Below are 13679 nucleotides of genomic sequence, written 5' to 3' on the forward strand. Positions count from 1 at the left end.
TGCAACTCTGGTTCCGGGTTCAGGACCATCAGATTTGTGTGATCGCGAATCATCTGGCCGGAGAACTGAATATGCGTGCGGACGGTCACAATCGGCAGTATTTGGCCGATCACGAGTGGATTCTCCATCCAGAGGTAGTCCTTCACATTTTCAGGATGTGGAGGTTTCCTCAGTTGGACCTGTTTGCCACTCAGGAGAATGCGCACTGCTCGTCGTTCTGCAGTATACGATGTGGGGAGCGTTGGGGCTCTCAGATTCTATACGCTTTTCCTCCCATACTCTTCCTCGAGTTCTGAGGCAGATTCGCCAAGACCGGGCCCAAGTCGTATTGATCAACCCCGGATTGGCCGTGATGGGTGTATTACACAGATCTCCTTTTTCTCTCATCGTACGCTCCGTTTCTCTCTCTCCCTCTCTCCCTCATCTTGCAGGGGCAGGTTCTACACCCTCCACCTCCAGAGCCTGCACCTTCATGCTTTGAGGTTGAACGGGGCATCCTGAGTTCTTTCTTTCTCCCACCGGATGTGGTGGATGTTATTTTATTGTCCAGGAGACACTCCACAAAATCGGGGTTAAATTTGGTTCTCACTTTCTTGATGGGTTCTCCCTTTAAACCTTTACATAGTTGTCCCTTAAGGTTCCTAGCGCTTAAGATGGTATTTCTGGTTGCAATCACTTCCGCTAGGAGGGTGAGTGAGTTGCAAGCTCTTAGCTCCAAGCCTCCATTTACACCATTACACTGCGCACGTCCCTTCCGGTATGGACTACGCCTCCGCCACGCAGAGCCAAACTACGCCACCTACCGGGCCGCAGGGCTACTGCCCTTGAAAAATATCCATATTCAGTCTGGCGCTTGGGGATAATTCTGAGCTAAGAAATCTGCGGCTAGATGGTCTCTACCAGATAAAGCGTTACCGAAAGTAACTTGCTCTTTAGGGGCAAAGTAGGAGAAGGCTCAACCGCTCGATCTGGTATTCCATGTATGTGGTATTTGTGCTAGTAGGAGTCTGAGCGAGCGGAGGCGTCTGAAAGGTTTTTAAAAGCAGATGTGATTGAGCTATCCTTTGCTAGTTTTATGTAATTCTGTAAAAGTGTGGGTGAGGAGTTTGGATTGTGCTCATTTGTGAATGGTGGGCCAGTGGGGCTCTTTCAAGTGTGGTGCGATGTGACTGGTCTTATGCCTTCTGGTGAGTTTTTTTAATCCCAGCATACAGGGTGTTCCAGCAGTCCAGTTTGCTTGTGACCAAGTCATGCGTGACGGTTTTTTGGGTGCTGATTGGTAGCCATTTGAAAATATTCCCAAGCATGTTCAGGATATGGGAGCATGATGCGGGCAATGACTGCATTGACTTGAGCGTTTATGTCGCATTTGCTATTGACGACAATTCAGAGGTTCTTGGCTTGTGTGGTGGGAGCAGGTGTCGGTAATAGCTCTGTTGGCCACCAGGTGGAGTCCCATGGTGATGTGCTGTCCCCAAAGATCACAATGTCAAGTCTTGTCGGTGTGCACCTTTAGACAGTTGGTCTTCATCCAGCGGGTGATTTCAATCATGTAGGCATTGATCTTGAGCTGGGTACTTGGCTGTCTTGCCCATGAGTTAGAGAATAAGTTGTGTGGCGTAGGAGAGAATGTGGATATCGTGAGAGTGGATGATACTGGCTAGAGGGAACTTGTACGCTTTGAAGAGGGTCAGGCTTAGAGAGGATTCTTGCAGAACTCCACAAATGAGGTCGCTGGCATCCGAGGTGTATGGTGCCAGGCTGACTGACTGGGACCATCCAGTTAGGAAGGAACAAATCAATAAGCGTGTATGTCCTTGGATTCTGATGACGAATAGGTGTTGGATGAGAATGGGGTTGGAGACTGTGAAATACTGTGGAGATTTCCAGGAGGATGAGGACAGATGTCTCTCCTCTGTCCAGTGTCATGCTGATGTCATCCATGGCAGTGGTGAGGGCAGTTTCCGTGCTGTGGTTGGGTCTGAAATCAGACTGAGTGGTGTTGAGTAGTCGGTGGTCGTTGACGTATTTAGTGAGATGTCTGTTGATTTTCTCTAAGACCTTGGCCGGTAATGGAATCAAGGAGTTAGGTCTGAAATGGACAAGCGTTGATGGGTCCGCAGAGAGTTTCTTGAACAATGGGAGTACAGTTGCGCATGTCCAAGCATCTGGGAAGGTCATGGAAGATGTAAAAGCATTTAGAAGCATGGCGCTGATGGGTTGCAGGCCTCTGGAGTAAGCGTGGTGGGGGCAGGGGTCAGATGACACATTTGTGTGGATGGAATTCATGGCAGCAATTCTAGCATTTCTTTCTTAGGATAAGATCGGGTAATGTCTTCTGGGTACAGGCTAAAGTTGCTATAACTGCTGACAGCTGTCCACTATGACTTCTCGCCCTAAAGACAGTGTACCTCTTTGTTGTAATCAGCGAGTGAGTGAGCTGCAAGCCCTCTCTGTCAAACCGCTATACACTATTTTTATTCCCAGTAAGCTGGTCCTGAGGTTACTTTCTTCCGAAATTGGTGACTACTTTTCACGTCGGGCAAAGCATCACCCTACCGGCATTCTTAACCCCAGCTCACCCTCTAAGGAGGAGGGGAGACTTCATCAGCTGCATCTAAAATGTGCTTTAACCTTTAGCAGCAAACATATGATGGAACATTGCTTAGATGCTCAACTTTTTGTGGAGTTGTCTGGCGTGAAGAAAGGCAAGACCATCTCTCGTGTGTCATGCTATGCCTTAAAATCTGCTATGCACTGGCCAGGAAACAGCCCCCGGAAGAATTGTAGGCTCATTCCTCTAGAGCCAAGGCTGCTGCCACTGCGTTGACTCGTAGAATGCCTATTCTAGACAGTTGCCAAGCTGCAATGTGGGTTCCACTCTGCACGTTCACGAGGCACTACTGACTTTACTGCCAGGTCCATTAAGCTGGGCATTTTACCTTCACAGTCATGCAGGACTTCTTGGATTGAGCCAGTCCACAGGCAGGAACTGCTTTGCAATCTGTGATTAGAGGTGGCCATCAGAAGAGCAAGTTACTTTACTTAGGTAACACTTTTTAGGTAGATAAACTGCAGATTCCTTTCCAATCCTCCCACTTTCACTGTTTTGTGAACTGGTTTCTTTTCCACCTAACAAGGTCCTAATTATAGCGATTGCCACGCCGGTCACAATCAATTTGCGATTGAGCTCTGCGTCTGATGTCGCGACAGCCTAGAAAGCATCTGACAGAGCGCACGAGTGATACCTTTATTCTGTTGCACACATCACTGCGGGAGCTGAATGACTTTAGTGCGGAGTAATACAACATCACCAACTGGTGAGCGAGAGTTCTGCATTAGAAAAGATGCTAAGTCGAGTCTGACTGAGGGAATATTCAAATGGTGAGGAATCTGTGGTTAGAGTATCTACCAGAAAGAGGATTACCGAAGGTAATAAAATAGTTCAGTCTGTCAACTCAATCTGCTAATAAACATTTCGTGGAAATCGGATAAATATTTTAATTGATTTCCTAACAATCAAAATAACCCAGTCATTCTTTTATCTGTAATTTTTGCTCTTCATTCTTTAGAACTAGATGAGAATTACATGCACCTTAAGGAGGGCTAGGAAATGTTTCTTTAAAAATGTATGACCGCTTTAAAACATTTGAAATTGCTCTTTTGTGAGCATTCCACTTCATGCATCAGGTTTTTTGTCCTCTGTGCATCACCAGCAGTTCTACCTCAGTTTCTTCTAATGTTCTACCAACATAATACACTGAGGCTAGTCTGGAATCATCTTTTATTGTTGTCCAGTTTAACCAACAAAGGATTCATCATTACTGAATTCATCAGGGCTAGGTAACCATATAATATAATGTAAGGCCCATAAAATAATTACATGTATTACTAAAACGTTTTAGTGCTCAAAACTGGGAAAGAAGAGCAGAAGACCCTTCAGATCCAGTGCTCAATCAGTGAAATACTTGCCATATATAATAAAAGCAAAGGCAAGACAGAACAACCCACAAAACGTTGTCACAATAAACCGTTTCAACTCCCTGTAGTTAAAATACAGTATCCACCAGCCATGTGTGTGATTAGAAAATATAAGCTGCTCCTATCCAATTTTTCAGTGGTACCCAACATATAGGTTCCTGATTACGGATTCCAAATCCATTTAACACCTTTGTTTGTGACACAAACCGGGCCAAGTAAATGTGCTAGTAGACCTAGTTTTTGCAGGCATAGTACCATGATCACTTTCTCTAAGTTTACATCTGTTTCCAAAACAAGGTATGAACGCTGCCCGTTTTTCTGAAATGAACACACAAATCACATCTATTCCTCCTGAGACCTTAACTATATTATTTCTAATCATGTTTCTAATCAACTTGAAATTAACTGAAGCCACAAAAGACTTACAATATAGTATTACCTGAAGATAGTATTACCTGAAGAAAGCCATAAATTCCTATTAGTTGGTGTGAGCACACATTACGCTATACCCATGAGCCAAAAAAAATAAACCTTATACACACCTGATCTGAAAGAAACACGTTAGTTAGATTCCTCACCTTAGAATATCCCCAGGCGTCAGACTGGATCCGAAAATAATTTCGTCAGCAATACCCCTTGCGCGTCGCTAGGCGTCGTCTGTGGCTCGGCATCCGTCGTCGGCGTCGTGCACCGGAATGACGTCGTCGGAGTACTTAGACGCCGCCCTCGCGCGCTGACGTCAGTTCTTCTTTTTTCCGCGCCAGTAAGCGCAGATCCGGGAGAGCTACCCCTTTAGTCAATTTTTGACTAACTTTTTTGACTTTTTGGTCAATTCTCGACTCTGGTGCCGGTAGGATGCCTGGTTTCAAGGCCTGCGATGACTGTCACCGACTGATGTCGGTGACCGATCATCACCGCCGGTGCCTGTACTGCTTGGGCCTCGACCACGACGCGGCGTCGTGCTCCGATTGTATGGCCCTGATCTCGAAAGCTAGGCGGGAGCGGTCCCGCAAGCTTCTCGAGCTTCGCCACTCGGCTCCGCGTCGCTCTCGATCCCGGTCCAGGAGGAGGTCCAAGGATCGGTCGCGGAGCCGCACTCGACATCGTCACTCGTCTGGCTCAAAGTCTTCGGGTAAGTCGAGGCACTCCAAGAAGTCCAAGAAGCGACACCGCTCTTCGGACTCCCCTTGCCGGTCGCGCGACTCGGCCGAGGGTCCGGGTGGTTCCACCCCCGCAGGAGCCGCAGGCGCCGCGCAAGTCCCCATACCCGACGGTCCCTGGGATTGACGCGACGCCGGCGGAGGTCAGTGCCTTCCTCTCGGCCATGAGGAGCCTGACCCCGCCGTCGACGCCCGCTGGCGCGCCTTCGGGCCCCGCGGACTCGACTGGGCGGCCTCGAATGCCGGCGGCTCTGGCGCCGTTGGAGGCTCCGGCCCCGACGCCGCAGGTCCCCGAGGGCCCCGAGCCTGGGCCCCAGTCGACGCCGGTCAACCTCGTTACGCCTCCTCCGCCGGCACCGATACCACCCCCGACGCCGGCTCCGGTCGACGTCGATCCCCGGTTCAGCCCCTGTCCGGTCCCAACGCCGATGCGGCGCCGCCCGGACGCCGCATCCGACGCCGCTAGAGACACATATTGTCTATCGACCGGCTCCGATCATTCCTCCTGTTTACCAGGAATCGGATGACGGGGGCGACTGGGAGGGGTCTGATGACCCCATGGCCCTTCAGAGCCAACTTGCACAGGACTGGGCAGATGAACTGGGGGAGGCCAGTGGGTTGGATACCTCACCGGACACTGGATTCATCTCTCCTCCGACTGTGGCATCGGAGGAGGGTGCAGCTTTTTCTGTGGTGCTGCGCAAGGCGGCCGAAGCCCTTGGGCTTGCGCTGCCTGCCGTGGCTGTGAGGACTAACATCCTCACTGAGGTGCTTCAGTCTGCCGCATGCTCCACTGAGCCTCTGCTGCCATTCAATGAGGCCCTCACTGACGTTCTGCAGGGCACCTGGTCCAAGCCCTCCACAGTCCCTCCTGTGGATAGGAACGTTGCCAGGCGCCACCGCCCTGCTCCGGGCGACCCCAGTTTTCTGTCCCAACACCCCACCCCCGAGAGTCTGGTTATCCAGGCCTCTACCTCCCAATCCTCCTTCCCGTCCGCTCCTCCGGACCGGGATTCCAAGAGACTGGAACAGTTTGGTAAGAAGCTGTTCTCTTCGCTCAGTTTGGGCCTGCGGTCTTTGAACACCGCCTGTCTCTTGGACCGTTATTCTCACTCTCTGTGGGATGCGGTGGAGGATGTGCTGCCACTGTGCAGGGAGGAGGCCCGGGCGCGGCTTTCCTCGGCCCTGGCCGATGGGAGAGATGCGGCGCGCCATGCAGTCCGTTGTGGACTCGACATTACGGACTCGCTGGGTAGGGTGATTTCTACCACGGTGGCGCTTCGACGTCACGCCTGGCTGAGGTCCACGTCTTTTTCAGGGGATGTCCAGAGCACCCTCATGGCCTTTTGATGGCACCCTCATGGCCTTTTGATGGCGCTCGCCTTTTTGGTGACAAAGCGGACAGTGCGCTGGCTCGCTTCAAGGGCTACGGCCACGTCCTTGGGCCTCTCGGCCCCGCGGCCACAAACTTCCGCTTTTCGCTCCTTTCGTGGCCAAGGAAGGGGGACCTCCTCACGTCCGCCTAGCCACCGGCCGCAGAACCAGCCTGCACGCGGTCGCGGACGTGGTTTCCGCCGAGGCGGTACCGGAGGATGACGCGGTCAGTCCACATCCACCCCGGCAGCATCCGCCTCAAAGCCTTCCTAGTCCGAGCTTTCAGGCCCATTCCACGCCAGTGGGCGGCAGAGTTCGCCATCACCTGCTCCACTGGCGTTCCATCACGTCGGACAGATGGGTGCTGCAAATCGTCCGAAGGGGCTACTCCCTCCCCTTCGAGACGACCCCTCCAGCCATGCCACCGCAGCACCACTGTATCTCGGGGGATCATTTGAACCTTCTCCACGAGGAAGTTTCGTCCCTCTTGGCCAAGGGGGCCGTCGAGCGCGTTCCGAGCCCAGAAGTAGGTCGTGGTTGTTATTCCCACTACTTTCTGGTTCCCAAGAAGGGCAAAGGGGGCCTACGCCCTATCTTGGACCTCCGGAACGTCAATGCCTTCCTCCGGAAGGAACGGTTCAAAATGTTGACTTTGGCTCCTGTTCTAGCTGCCCTAGACCCTGGAGACTGGATGGTAGCGTTGGACTTGCAGGACGCATATTTCCACATCCCCGTCCTGCCGGCCCACCGGCGTTACCTGCGGTTCACGGTGGGTCAGGAGCACTATCAGTTCACCGTGCTCCCCTTCGGCCTTACCAGTGCCCCTCGGGTGTTCACGAAAGTGATGGCGGTGGTCGCAGCTAATCTGCGCAGATCAGGGGTTCCAGTCTTCCCCTATCTCGACGACTGGTTGTTGACGGCGGGCTCGCCCCAGGCAGTCGTCTCCCACCTTCTGACTACGGCGGATCTCCTGCATTTGCTGGGGTTTTCCATCAACGTGCCGAAGTCACACCTGAGCCCCTCTCAGAAGCTCCTCTTCATCGGAGCGGTTCTAGATTCAGCGCAGTTCCAGGTCCATCCCCCAGAGCAGCGGGTCCGGGATATACAGGCCCTGATTCCCATCTTTCGGCCTCTATCCTGGGTTTCGATCAGGCTAGTGTTGTGGCTTCTGGAGCTGATGGCCTCCTGCATCCTACTAGTGCATCACGCCAGGCGGCGCATGCGGGCTCTGCAGTGGGACCTGTAGTTTCAGTGGGCCCAGCATCACGGCAACCTGTCCGACCATGTCTTGATCTCGGAGGGCACTGCACAGCAGTTGCAGTGGTGGCTCACGGACCGCAATTGGGTCACGGGCAAGAGCCTCTCCCTACCCCTACCGGAGCATGTCGTAGTGACGGATGCGTCCCTCCTGGGATGGGGTGGCCATATGGGAGAGGCGGAGATCAGAGGCCTCTGGTCTCCGGCGGAGTCTCACCTCCACATCAACTTGTTGGAGCTGAGAGCGATCCGTCTTGCACTGAAAGCCTTCCTTCCCTCTGTCCGGGGAAGTGTCGTGCAGGTGTTCACGGACAACACCACCGCCTTGTGGTATTGCAACAAACAGGGCGGGGTGGGGTCGTGGACCCTTTGTCAGGAGGCTCTGCGCCTCTGGACATGGCTGGAACACCAGGGCATCACCCTGGTGGTTCAACATCTGGCGGGCTCTCTGAACGCCAGAGCAGACGAACTCAGCCGCCGGTGCATGATGGATCACGAATGGCGTCTGAACTCCGAGGTGGCGCAAGGTCTCTTTCAGCAGTGGGGAGAGCCTTGGTTAGATCTATTCGCCACCGACGAGAACGCGCAATGTCAGCAGTTCTGCGCGTTGGAATTTCCAAGGCGGCACTCGCTCGGCGACGCTTTTCGTCGCGAGTGGAGTTGCGGTCTGTTGTACGCCTTTCCGCCTATACCACTTCTGCCCAGAGTGCTGAAGAATGTCAAGCGCGGCCGGGCCCAAGTCATCTTGGTGGCTCCGGATTGGGCACGAAGGTACTGGTATCCCGAGCTACTCAGTATGTTGACCGATCCTCCGATACGTCTGCCCCTTCGGGAGGGTCTTCTGTCGCAGCAGCAGGGGACGGTCCTCCACCCGAACCTGTCCAGCCTCCACCTCCATGCGTGGAGATTGAGCGGCGGCAGTTGATGCCATTTGACTTGCCTCCTGAAGTCTGATATCATTCTGGCAGGCAGGCGTCCCTCCACAAAGACGGTATACGCCTGCCGGTGGAACAAATTTGTGGCATGGTGCACAGCAAAGGCTGTGGATCCCCTTTCCGCCCCTCTTTCTGAGGTTCACTTCTTTCTTCTTTCTTTGGCCCAGCAGGGCTCTGCCCTGGGCACCTTGAAAGGTTATCTTGCTGCTCTCTCTGCCTTCTTACGGCTTCCAGATCAGCCCTCTCTTTTCAAGTCCCCTGTAGTGTCACGCTTTCTTAAAGGCATTACTCACACGTTCCCTCCTGTCCCTTTCGTAATGCCTCAGTGGGACTTGAATCTTGTCTTGACATTCCTGATGTGCGCTCCCTTTGAGCCTCTTCACAATTGTCCTCTTCGTCTTCTAACTCTTAAGACTGCTTTCCTGGTAGCCATCACCTCGGCTAGACGGGTGAGTGAGCTCCAGGCTCTATCGTCCAAGCCTCCTTTTCTATCTGTTCATCCGGACAAGGTTGTCCTTCGGCCTCGTCCTTCCTTTCTACCGAAAGTGGTGACCCCCTTTCATCTTGGGCAATCTGTCACCTTGCCCACCTTCTTTCCGCCTCCGCATCCTTCCAAAGAGGAAGAGCGGCTCCACCGTCTGGACCCAAAACGTGCGCTCTCCTTTTATTTGGACCGCACTAAACAGTTCCGAGTGGACGACCAGCTTTTTGTTGGCTACGTGGGTGCAAAGAAGGGAAAAGCTGTGCACAAACGGACCATCTCCCGGTGGGTCGTTTTGTGTATAAAAATCTGTTATTCCTTGGCAAAAAAGGAACCGCCTGTTGGGCTGCGCGCCCATTCTACTCGGGCCACAGCGGCTACTACTGCTTTGGGACGGGGAGTCCCTTTGCAGGACATCTGTCAGGCGGCAACGTGGGCTTCGCTGCACACATTTGCCAGGCATTATTGCCTAGACAGCCAAGCCCGGAGGGATGGCTTCTTTGGCCGTTCTGTCCTCCAGGACTTTCTGGTGTGATCTTGGTTCGCAGACCCACCACCGGGGTTGGTATTGCTTGGGTATCTATTCTAAGGTGAGGAATCTAACTAACGTGTTTCTTTCAGATGAACAAGTTACTTACCTTCGGTAACGATGTATCTGTAAGAAACATTAGTTGGTTAGATTCCTCACCGACCCACCCATCCTCCCCGTTCTGCGAACTGACATCTAGGGTTAAGGCTATCCCTTTCAGGGCCCTAGAATTTTTTGGTACCAGTGTCGGTCTCTTGCATGGCTCTGCGTTCCTGGCGCAGAAGGCTATGTACAAGAACTGACGTCAGCGCGCGAGGGCGGCGTCTTAAGTACTCCGACGTCATTCCGGCGCACAACGCCGACAACGGACGCGGAGCCGCAGACGACGCCTAGCGACGCGCAAGGGGTATTGCTGACGAAAAATCTTCTGGATCCAGTCTGACGCCTGGGGATATTCTAAGGTGAGGAATCTAACTAACTAATGTTTCTTACAGATACATCGTTACCGAAGGTAAGTAACTTGTTCTTTACAATCAATTTTGCTCCAGCTTGGGAGGGGGGGGGGGGTGGGGTTTCACCTAGCTAGTTAGCATGGAGGAATAGTAAGAGATTACTAAATATTCTCAGTGCTTTATACCGTGATCACTTGCATCAAGGTTACAGGCTCTGGCTTCAGGCTCAAGTGCTATCTCTCTGGCTACAGAGGTTTTACAGGCTCAAGCCCTAACACAGCAGCGTTCTGATCAGAATACACAATTCAAAGTTGCAGGTCCAAGCTCCAAAATTATCCTCTGGGTTAAGTAAACAATAAGCAGGCTCATGCTTGACCTCTGTGCGAAACTTCAGTGGTTGCATACATTGTACTGGACGAGGTCTCGAACAGGTAGGTTAGTCATAATGTTGCACAGTGCATGCAGAATCAGGCCTCCTGTCAATCTTGAGTAACTATATTTCACTTTTTCCTGCAACTACTCCCTGCTCTTTATTGCCACATCCCAACACATCACATCTCGCCCATTGATGTGTGCTTCTCACTGTAAAGAGTCTATGTAACCTCATTGAGGTTATTGAGAGGCGGTAGATGGAGTTTGTAATTATTGTGTTAGCACTAGCTTCTTCTCTGAAATGCTTAAATCTCACCCTTGTCTCTGAGCACATTGCCTTCCTCTCTCCTTCAGTCCAGGTTTCACTTTGTCACCCTCTTTCACTCCTTGATTATATTTTTTCTGCAGAACCCTTCTTCCCTACTTGCCGGCTTACAGTCCTGCTTTCCTTTATTAACCACAAGACCTGGCTTCTTGTATCTCTCCACCACCTTCACACCTTACTCTCATAGTCACTGTTTCCTCCCTCTTTCTGCTTAGCCCTCCTATAACTTCTCTCCTGATGCAGCATTTTGTTTTTCTCCCTACAAGCCTGTCTTTGCTGCAGTCTTCCTCCATCCACAGTATCTTTGCACTCACAACTATAGCCTACATTATTTTTCCCCATGCAGGACTTGGACAGCCCCATCTCTCCTGCAGCCTTATTCGTGCTGCCTCATCCTTCTTCCACCTGCAACAACTCCTGCATCCTCATACATTCCTCTTCTTCCCTTCTGCATACCTCCTTTTCAGTTCTTATCTAATTTTATGCTGCCATACCCTGCTTTTTTGCTGAAACCTACCTGCCTAACATTTGCCTTCACCTCTGTTGGGACAGGAATGTTCCCTGCATGTTGTACATTCAGTTCATCAGATTTTATTCGATTTTGTTAAAATCAAAAAAATGTACATCACGTTAACGACAGTAAAATAAAAAATGCTCAACTCCATATATAACAGCAACAAGTCAAGGTAAAACCTCAGATGAAATACATTGAATAAAAATTAATCAAAACATTAGCTTAAAAAAACAATTAAAATAAATAGCGCTGTGTGCATCCACAATATCCCACCAGCAACTAGTGCCCAGCATTATAATCTTTAAAGGTGGTTGATAAGACACCAGAGAGCAAACAGGAAACAAAGGAACATACTGTTCGAGGCATGTGAGCTGTAGATCACATGCTTTGCATACTCCTGCCATCTAGTTTTGGGTCCGGATGTTTGCAAGTTGTATTTCTTCGAAGAAGTCTTTCCAGTCACGAGGTAGGTGACTCCTCCTTTCGGTGATAGTGAGCATAGGCATCGGCTCCCTTATTAGATTGTGTTTTTCCACCATCGGGTTCGGACGTGAATTGCTGCGCTCCGGTTCGACACAGTTTTCACAGGTTCCCCCCGGTGCGCAATGCACTCATCCTCAACAGTATTGTTTTCGATCGCGTATTCCCTTTCTCCGCGTATTGTATTTACTGGAAATGCCTCTTTCGATCGGGTAGCTCGTGGAAGGCTGCTGGACCTACCCGCGTTGGTCCGCCTCGCAGAAGCTGGAACGGACTCCATTTAAATTCTGCCCTCGGTGCCCTCGGTGCCCCCCGAAATTCCCGTACACCGACTAACACTTAATGTGCAACTTGTGCTGATCTCCGGAGCACAAAGAACAGGACTACAACATGTGTAAGGCTTTCCGATCAAAGAAGACGCTTCGCGACCGTCTGGCTCGGCATCACGACATGCAGAGCCAACACCCCGGTTCCATTCCAGACCTTTTCGGAAAAGATTTGGAACAAGAGACCGGAGATGCCATGGGAGCAGAGGAAGAACATATCTCCATCTCCGATGGAAACAAAGACATCCCGCAAGGGCAGCGTACTGGTAGTACTGATCCTCCCTTGCCCCAAAGTCCACCTCAGCCCAAGAAGAAAGCTCCGGTCCAACTTCTTTAAAGGAGGTAGTCCAGAGTGGTTTAGTGACTTTACCCCAGTTGCTGCGAGGGAGGGAGGGTGGGTTGTTTAGTCAGGGCTTCTCGCAAGCCATCGATGGTGTAGTGGACGATGCTGTGGTCTGTCCAAGTAAGCTCCATGCTGTGTGAGAATCTGCCTCTGCCTTAGGGTCGTGTGTGTGTCTCACGATGTGTGTGAAGGTGGTGGCCAGTTGAGAAAGGTTTATGATGCCCATGTTTCCAAGAAGCTTGGTGGAGTTGGTGTTCTTACGGTCTTTGAGGTGGAAGTTCGTGTCCCAGGAAGATGCAGTGGTTATACTCTATTGCTCGGGGGGCTGAAGTCTGGGATGGTGCTACAGAAGCAGGGAGGGGGGCAGTTGAGGGAGTCCTTGTGGAAGATGACGACTTCTCTGCCGTGTTTGTTAGGGCATTCGCGGTAGATCTGGTATCCGGGTGGTGGTGCTGACGCAGCGGTGAGACCGGTTTCGGTGACTAACATTACATCGGGCAAGGGTAGTTATGGTGTCCCAGATTTCCATGGCGTGTCTGCAGAGTGATCTGACGTTAAGTGGCGCACAGTGAAGCTGTGGTGTAAGCTGGGTGGGGGTCATGGGGGTTTTCACATTGCAGGAGAAGGAGCAGTTGAGGCAGGTAAAGGGTTCTTGCATGTGGTTAGGCAGTGCTGCAGCTGGTGTCTTCGGCTTGTGGTTCCGAATCGCATTGGTTGTGTACTGGTGGTGGACCGGAGATCCAGGGGTCCTGGTGCTGGGCGCGGTCCATTTGCTGATGAGCACAGATGCTCTTTTCTTTGGCGCAGTGGTATTAGTTAAGTAGCCCTGGGAGGTGGATTTGATGAGGATACCCCTGGAAGAGAACTAGGATTACAGGTAAGTAACGTATCCTTCAGGTGCGCTTACTGCCTTTTGAACTCCATGCATGCCTGTGACAAAGGGTGAGTAGCCCGAAACGCGTCTGCTGTGAAACAAACAGATAGTTCTCTGATTACTACGTCTGCAGCCTTGAATAAATTGGAGAAGCGCATCCACTCGTGTGGGCCCTTTCTTTGTGGGCAACCTTGCTTTGTTGGATGTTTACGGCTGGCCCAGCCGTGAAAGAGCCCCGCCGCGTGTCAGCAGACCTGAGATGACGCCAACCGGCGA

The 13679-nt window shown here is 51.7% G+C and overlaps 1 protein-coding gene across 3 annotated transcripts in view; it reads left to right on the forward strand.

Annotated features, from left to right (window-relative positions):
• The window catches only part of CSNK2A2 (casein kinase 2 alpha 2), a 367342-nt gene that overhangs the window by 257007 nt on the left and 96656 nt on the right, over window positions 1-13679 (forward strand). The window lies entirely within an intron of this gene.

This window comes from Triturus cristatus, chromosome 12 (genome assembly GCF_964204655.1).
Source record: "Triturus cristatus chromosome 12, aTriCri1.1, whole genome shotgun sequence".
In the NCBI taxonomy this organism is placed as follows: domain Eukaryota; kingdom Metazoa; phylum Chordata; class Amphibia; order Caudata; family Salamandridae; genus Triturus; species Triturus cristatus.